Source organism: Phoca vitulina, unplaced genomic scaffold (genome assembly GCF_004348235.1).
Source record: "Phoca vitulina isolate PV1807 unplaced genomic scaffold, GSC_HSeal_1.0 scaffold109, whole genome shotgun sequence".
NCBI lineage: Eukaryota > Metazoa > Chordata > Mammalia > Carnivora > Phocidae > Phoca > Phoca vitulina.
The window spans coordinates 1098424-1107419 of NW_022589812.1; the positions used below are offsets into that span (position 1 = coordinate 1098424).

The 8996-nt window shown below is 40.8% G+C and overlaps 1 non-coding gene across 1 annotated transcript; it reads left to right on the plus strand.

Moving 5' to 3' along the window:
• The first annotated feature begins 277 nt into the window (after nucleotides 1–277).
• Nucleotides 278–349, plus strand: TRNAA-AGC. Its single transcript has one exon. It is a non-coding gene; the product is annotated as a tRNA-Ala (tRNA).
• The last annotated feature ends 8647 nt before the right edge of the window (nucleotides 350–8996 follow it).

Consider the following 8996-nt stretch of genomic DNA (forward strand, 5'->3'; position numbering starts at 1 on the left):
TTAACCTTTATTTTCTCTTTTATTTTATTTTACATCTTTAAGTAAGCAATGCCTACATGGTAAAATACTCAAGTAGTACAAAAAGCATAGAGAGAAAAGTAAATTCCATTCATTCCTAACTCCCAGAACCTCCCCCTACACACCCTCTGCATTACCCTCATTGCCCTCCCCCCTCAAACCTCCTGGCTATCTCTATGACCAGTTGTTTTTTTTTAAGGGAGCAAATTTCTGATTTATTTCATGAAAACAGCTTAGAAAAGCAGTGTTGCCAGCAGGTGGGGATGTAGCTCAGTGGTAGAGCGCATGCTTAGCATGCATGAGGTCCTGGGTTCGATCCCCAGCATCTCCATTCTTTTCCCCCTTGCTTGGGGAAATAATCTTTCTTTTCTCTTACAGCTACACCACATTCCTGTAGAATCTGCAAATTAATCATCTTGCCTCCGAGTACTTATGTTTTTCTTCTGTTATGCTTATAACTCTCCTTTTTAATTTTTTAATTGATTTATAATTGGCATATAACATTATATTAGTTTCAGGTATATAAACATAATGATTGGGGTGCCTGGGTGGCTCAGTCGGTTAAGCAGCTGCCTTTGGCTCAGGTCATGTTCCCTGGGTCCTGGGATCGAGCCCCACGTCCGGCTCCCTGCTCAGTGGAGAGCCTGCTTCTCCCTCTCTCTCTGCCTGCCTCTCTGCCTACTTGTGCTTTCTCTCTCTGTGTCAAATAGATAAATAAAATCTTTAAAAATATATATGATGATGACATATTTGTATGTATTGTGAGATTATCACCACAATAAGTCTAGTTAACATCTGTCGCCATATATAGTTACAAAAAATCATTTTTCTTGTGATGAGAACTTTTATTATTATTATTTTGTTAGAGAGGGTGGGAAGGGCAGAGGGAGAGAGATAAGCAGTCTCCAGGCCCAGCGGGGAGCCTGATGCGGGGATCAAGGGTGGGGGGCTCCACACAGGGCTCAGCTTGTGGCTTGATCTCACAACTCTGAGATCATGACCTGAGCCAAAATCAGGAGTCAGACACTTGATCGACTGAGCCACCCAGGCACCCCTGATGAGAACTTTTAAGATCTACTCTCTTAGCCACTTTTAAATATGCAGTACAGTATTAACAATAGTCACCATCCTGTACATTACATCTCCATGACTTACTTATTTTATAACTGGAAGTTTGTGCCTTTTAACTCCCTTCACCCATGTCACTCCCCCGCCCCCTAGCAACCACCAATCTGTTCTCTGTGTCTACGAGCTTGTTTTTTTTTAGGTTCCACATATAAATGAGATCATATGATATTTGTCTTTCTCTGACTTATTTCTTTAGCACAATGCCCTCAAGTTCCATCCATGTCACAAATGGCAAGATTTCCTTTTTTTTTTTTAATGGACAGATAACATTCCATTGTATATGCACACCCCACTTTCTTTATCCATTCATCTCTTGATGAACACTTAGGTTGTTTCAGTATCTTGGCTATTGTAAATAATGCTGCAGTGAACATAGGGGTGCATACATCTTTTCAAATTAGTGTTTTCATTTTCTTTGAATAAATATCCAGAAATGGAATTGTTGGATCATATAGTTGTTCTACTTTTAATTTTGGAGTTTCCCCCCAAAATTAAAACTCTACAAAACACTACTGTTTTCCATAGTGGCTGCACTAGTTTACAAATCCCATCAACAGTGCACTGGGGTTCCCTTTTTCCACATTCTTGCCAACACTTATTTTTTATCTTTTTGGTGATAGCCTTCTAACAGGTGTGAGGTGTTAAGTCATTGTGGTTTTGATTTACATTTCCCTGATGATGAGTGATGTTGAGCACCTTGTTTCATATACCTGTTGGCCATCTTTCTATCATTGGAAAAATGTCTATTGAGATCTGCCGTGTAACCAGTTTGTGTGTGTGTGTGTGTGTGTATCTTTCATAGTTAATCTGTATAACACAAGTATACATATGCTACATATGTATGTATCGAATTTGAAATATTTTTAAATAGAAACTTAGTCTTTAAAAATAGTTAATTACTTGTTTTAAATCTGAAGTATGACTTGAGAAAATAATGATTATTAGTGATTATTAAATGATCATTACTGAAAATAATTTTGCCATTAATCACATACTGTTTTTCCCTATCTTGTAATTTTTTTTTTCACTTTAAAATGTCTTGGGATTGTTTCATTGATCTGACTTCTTTTATTTAAATGGTTGTCTAGCAGAGTATTTCACTGTATGGCTGTACTGTAATTGATTTAACTGGTCTCCTGTTGGGAAATGGGTTATTTCTGATCTTTTGCTGCTGCAGACAATGCTGCAAATGAACAGCCCTCTACTTAAATCTTTTCACACATGTGCAATTAATATCAGCTGGTTAAATTCCTAGGCGTAGAATTAATGGCTCAAAGATGAAAAGTGCTTGCAGTTTTCCTGAGTACTGCCTGCATGGAGTTGTACCAATTTGCCTTCTCACCGCCCTATTCCCCTTTGACCTCATCAGTGTATTACCAAACTTTTGGTACCTTTGTATGGGTTGTTGTATTAGATTTTCTTATGAATACAGTATTTTCCTTTCAACTATCTGCTCATCTCCTTTGCCCTTTTTCTATTGGATTAGATTATTGTTCTTTTCATTATCCATTTGTAGAAACACTTTATAAAGTAGGGGCATTAGCTCTTTGTTTATGATTATCAAACTTTGATCTTTGTCAATCTGATAGGTGAAAAATATAGTATCATTTTGTGGGGTCCTTGTCTCTGGGCAAGGATAGCATCTTATGTCTGAAATCCATTGATATTTCCTTCTGTAAACTCTGTTCATGCTCTGTACAGCAGTGGTTCTTAACTGGGGTGGTGTATGAGGATCACCATGTTTGAAATACATGAACACAGCCCCCAGCCCTGGGGATTCTGGTACAGTGTGTCAGGTACTTCTAAAGAGCTCCCTACTTGATTCTGTTGTGCTCCCTTAGTTATGAATGAGGGGCATGGATGATCTGGGGGCCCTTTATTGCTCAGTATTGCTGTGGAGTAAATATGCAGCAGTGGCAGGAAGGAGAGAGTTATGTAGAGAGAGAATCGATAACCCTCCTCGCTGTGGGGTTCGGTGGGGCCTGCAGATGGAGTGGCTCAGGGGCTAATGTGTCTCAGCTCTCGTTGCTATGGTAACCAGTCAATATGTGGGTACTTGGTTTGGGAATCAGTGCCCCTGTGTGCTTTCTCTGGGGTTCATGGCTTGATAGGACATGAAGTCGACAGACATCTGGGTCTTCAGAGAGGCACAGAGTTCTTGGAGGACAGTTCAGGGAGGGGCAAGCCTCTGGCTCAAAGGGACCATGGCCAGAAACTGTATGTATGAAGAAAAACATCCTAGGGTGCCTGGCTGGCTCAGTTGGTAGAGCATGTGACTCTTAATCTCAGGGTTGTAAGTTCACGCACCACCTTGGGTGTAGAGATTACTTAAAATTAAAAAAAAAAAAAAAGGCCCCTCTATTCTCCATGTCTTTCTCTTTGGAAGAATTCAGTGCTTCCATCATTTTATTTTAAAAGAAGCAGCCAGGATGCCTGGGTGGTACAGTTGGTAGAGCATCTGACTCTTGGTTTTGACTCAAGTCTGATCTTGGGGTTGTGAGATTGAGCCCTGGGTCAGGCCTTGCGCTCAGTGCAGTAGAATCTGCTTGCGTTTCTCTTCCCTCTGCCCCTCCCCCCCCATAAAGAAATAAAATCTTAAAAAAGTAGCAGCCAAGAAGAGGAAAATTTAGGAAACTTAAAGTCCCAATATTGCTGTTTTGTCTTCAGAGCAAAGCTTGAACCAAGAGTCTGCACAGCAAGGTTGAAGGAAATTAAGTTAGGGAGCACAAGATTAGGGAAGGGAATTTAGAAGGTAGAATTAGACCTATTCTGTATGTCTTTGTGCTGTTTGATTTAAAATTATTTTAATATATTGAATAAAGACAAAGCAATATTTTAACAGTACAGTGAGTACGAATCTAATGTAACCATTAATGGGCGTACTCCCAGTGGTATACCTAATATTTTACACCTGGGCTAGATTATTTTTTAATACTTTCCTCCTTTATACACCAAAACTATTTTCAGTAAAGATTTAATGTTCAGTGATAATCATTATTTTTTGATCCATACTTAGATTTAAAATAAATAATTTAAAAGGAAATACAAAATTCTATTTTAAACATATTCAAATTTAATAAAATGTTTAATATATGAATCAAAATTTGGAACCACCAAAAAATTTAACATCTTGTAGTTTATACCTTTTTGATGTTTTAGATTTTTTTTTTTTATTTTTTTTTTAAAGATTTTATTTATTTATTTGAGACAGAATGAGAGAGAGAGAGAGAGCACATGAGAGGGGGGAGGGTCAGAGGGAGAAGCAGGCTCCCCGCAGAGCAGGGAGCCCGACGCGGGACTCGATCCCGGGACTCCAGGATCATGACCTGAGCCGAAGGCAGTCACTTAACCAACTGAGCCACCCAGGCGCCCCGATGTTTTAGATTTTTAACACAAATAAAAACTCCAAGTGATCAGATAGAATCACAGAATTGATGAAACTCAAGTTCTTTTTCTTTAGATCACTGTGCTATCATTTATTTCCAATATATTTTTTTAAAGATTTTATTTATTTATTTGACAGAGAGAGACACAGCGAGAGAGGGAACACAAGCAGGGGGAGTGGGAGAGGGAGAAGCAGGCTTCCCGCTGAGCAGGGAGCCCGATGCGGGGCTCGATCCCAGGACCCTGGGATCATGACCTGAGCCGAAGGCAGACGCTTAATGACTGAGCCGCCCAGGTGCCCCTATTTCCAATATTTTATTTAAAAACAGGAATATACAATATCACAGAGGTTAGAGATATGAATTGCACCCAAAACAAACCCAAACAAATTCAAACTCTTAAGCGTTTACCACAGAAAATGAGTGGATGTTGCTGAATCTGCTGTGTATGCCAGGGGCTGGTTATGAAGCTAGTTCTCCAAATTACCTTCTGTATAGAACACACCATTTATTAAAGAGTCTGTCCATCAGGGGCCACTCAGGAGACACACACCACATCAGTAGTTTGAATAGGGAAAATTTTATAAAGAATTATTAACTAGTAGGATTAGCTACAAAGAGAGGTAAAGAAAACCCTAAACAGTATGGGACTAACACATATAGGAAGCAGTTACTATCTCTAGGGCTGGGAGAGAGCACTCAAGTGTATTAATTTTCTATTGCTGAGTGACAAATTAGCACAAAGTTAGCAGTTTAAAACAATACCTATTTAGCTGCTATGGAAAACAGCATGGTAGTTCCTCAAAAAATTAAACATGGAGTTACCATATGATCCAGCAATTCTACGTCGGGGTATACACCCCAAATAATTACAAATTAGGGACTTGCAGAGTTATTTGTACACCTGTGCTCATAACAGCATTATACACCATAGCCAAAAGGTGGATGCAAACCCAGTATGCATCGATAGATGAATGAATAAACATGTGTGGTATGTCTATGTAATGGACTATTCTTCAGCCTTAAAAAGGAAGGAAGGAAATTCTGACACGTGATATCCTGTAGAACAACCTTGAAAACATATGGAGTGAAATAAGCCAGACACAGAAGGACAAATGCTGTATGCACACACTTACACAAAGTACCTAGAATAGTCAAATTCATAGAGAAAAGAAAGTAGAATATTGATTTCTAGCAGCTTTGTGGGAAGACGCAGGGATTATTTAATGGGGAAGGAGTTTCAGTTTGGGATGATGAAAACATTCTGGAGACAGATGGTGGTGATGGTTGCACAACAATGTGAATGTACTTAATGCCATTGAACTGTACACTTAAGAATGGTTAAAATGGTAAATTTTATATTATGTGTATTTTACCACCTTAAAGAATATTTTTAAAAACCCCGCACCTATTTGTTAGCTCACAGTTCTGTAGCTATGACAAGGTAAGGGTAAGACAAGGCTGAGGGGCGCCTGGGTGGCTCAGTCGTTAAGCGTATGCCTTCGGCTCGGGTCATGATCCCAGAGTCCTGGGATCGAGCCCTGCATCGGGCTCCCTACTCAGCGGGGAGCCTGCTTCTCCCTCTCCCACTCCCCCTGCTTCTGTTCCTGCTCTCCCTCTCTCTCTCTCTCTCTCTCTGTCAAATAAATAAATAAAATCTTAAAAAAAAAAAAAAAGACAGGGCTGAAATCAAGGTGTCAGCCAGACTGACTTCCTGTCTCTCACCTCTAGACCCAGACTTAAAGGACTCATGTGATTAGGTCAGGCTCACCCAGATAATCTCCTTTCCTTAAAGTTGAATATGCTATAAAACATAATCTAATCACAAGATGAGACTTCATATATTCTCAGCCTTAGGGATTACACAGGGCATGTACACCGGCGGGGGGTGGGGGGGGGCGTCCCTGGAGGCCACTTTTTGATTCTGTCTACCACATGAAGGAAGGAACAAATTGTAAGGTGCTGCCTGCCCAAGGAAGAGATTTGGACCTTGTGGGAGAGGAAGGGCTGTGGTTCACCACACAGTGGTGAAGTACTGAAGGCCAGGGCTGGTGAGCAGAAAACAGTCCATTGGGATGTTTGCAAAACTCTCATTGGGGTACTCCTGAAACCCCCTGGGAAGCCACCTGCTGGCTGCCATGCCCTAACTTTCCAACCAGGAATAGACGCTCCACCCTTTTGCAGTGTCCCTCCAGCACCCTCTGCTGACATAACATTCCAGCTGACAGAGGAGAACCATTCACAGGATCCAACTCCAGAATCTCATAGCAGGTCAGAGAAGGAAAAATTTGGAGCTGAAAGACAAAAAAATTGATAACTGGCATAAAGGATAAGCAATAAAATGTGAAAATTTGAAGCTTACATGTATGTATCTCTATACATACCTATATAACCATTGCAACGATTTTTAGAACTTAAACCAACGAAAGCTTTTTTTTAGGGGAGGAGTATTTTATCATTGACATTGTTAAGAATTTCTGGAGCTTGGTGAAAGTGAAAAACAGATCAGTTGATTTTTTTACTTGTTTTAGTGTTTTACTTATTTATTTTTTTAAAGATTTTATTTATGGGCGCCTGGGTGGCTCAGTTGGTTAAGCAACTGCCTTCGGCTCAGGTCATGATCCTGGAGTCCCGGGATCGAGTCCCACATCGGGCTCCCTGCTCAGCAGGGAGTCTGCTTCTCCCTCTGACCCTCCTCCCTCTCATGCTCTCTGTCTCTCATTCTCTCTCTCTCAAATAAATAAATATATAAAAAATCTTAAAAAAAAAAAAAGATTTTATTTATTTATTTGACAGAGAGAGGGAACACAAGCATGGGGGGGAGAGGGGGAGGGAGGAAGAAGCAGGCTTCCCGCAGAGCAGGGATCATGACCTGAGCTGCAGGCAGACGCTTAATGACTGAGCCACCCAGGTGCCCTGTTTTAGTGTTTTAAAATTCTCTGCAGCAGTGAACACCATACCTGTGCTCTGGGTGGACTGCTCTGTTTTTCCCTGATTGTGTCTCCTTCTCTCTTCCCTCAGAAGTCATCACTGTTGTGAATTTTCTGTTTATCATTCTGTTGTTTTTCTTTAGTTTTGCCTAATATGTTTGAAGCTGTAAACAGTGTATTGTTTCATTGGGTGGATTTCTGGATTTATGTCAGTGGACTCACTGTATGTATTTGCAACTTGCTTTTCCACTGTGTGGTACCACATTCACATTTGAACACTTCTTTAACTTGAACTCAGCATTTTGGGCTGTCCCTTTACCATTCCCTATTATTTGCTCTAGAGTCAGCCCTGATTTCTCCCTCATTGAGGTGGACACCTATTGCTTTTACCTCCACACCGTCCCTTAGTCTGGGAATATCTCTCCCTTGTTTTCCTTTGGAGAACCACTCCTCTCTCATGTCCAGGTCCAAGCAGAGAGAATTGTTTTAAAACCCTGAGGAGGTAAAGAATTTGCCATGCTTGAAATCCAGGTACTGCTCTGTCCAGTATGGTACCTACTAACCACATGTGGCTATTTAAATTTACATAATTGAAAATTACATAAAACATTTGGATCCTCACTTACACTGTCCACATTTGAAGTGCTCAATAGCCGCATGTGGCTGGCTGTGGGGTCCCATGTTGGATAGTGCAAATACAGAACATTTCCATTTATCACAGAAAGTTCTCTTGGGTTGGGCTGGTCTAAGATGATTGGAATTTAGTGATCAGGGGGAATGTCAGGAGGTGAGCCTGGAGAGGGGACAGGTACTAGACCCTTGAAGGTCTTGATAGGGAGTTTGGATTTTAAGTCCAATTGAAAGTCACTGATGGTTTCTAAGCAAGGAAATGACATTGCCTGACTTTTGTTTTAAAAGGGTCACTCTCGCCGCTGTGTGTAGAAGCATTGCAAGGAGGCAGAATTGGAAGTGGAGAGCAGAGTGAGGAAGAGAAGGGGGAAGGCTAAGTAGGTTTTTGGAGTGGGCCAGGCAAGTGATGATGGTGTCTTGTGCTGAGTTGTGCTGATGAAACTGTGCTGATGAAACTGGATTGAAATGGGCAGATACCAGAGACATTTAGATGGTGGAACTCATAAAACTTGCTATTGGCGATGACAAGGAGGGAGCTGTGGTGGCCATGAGAGTAGTCCTGCCAACCTTGGGGGAGTGTGATTGATTCACTCCAGATCAGTGGTCTCAACCCTGGCTGTAATTCTGGAATTTTCTGTAGTAGCATTTAAAAATACAAATGCTCAGTCTTCTACCTTGGGAATCTAATATAATTGGCTTTGAGTGGGGCCTGGGCATTTGTATTGTTTTTAAAAGCTCCCCAGGTAATTTTAATATGCATCCAAGGTTGAGAGTCACTTTTTTATGTAAAGGGAACACGGAGGACATGTGCTGGGTTCCAGCACAGTAACTGGAACAGAAATTGAGTGGTTTGATGGTATAGTTCAGTTCAGAATAATACCTGATTCCTAAGGCCATGAATACAATA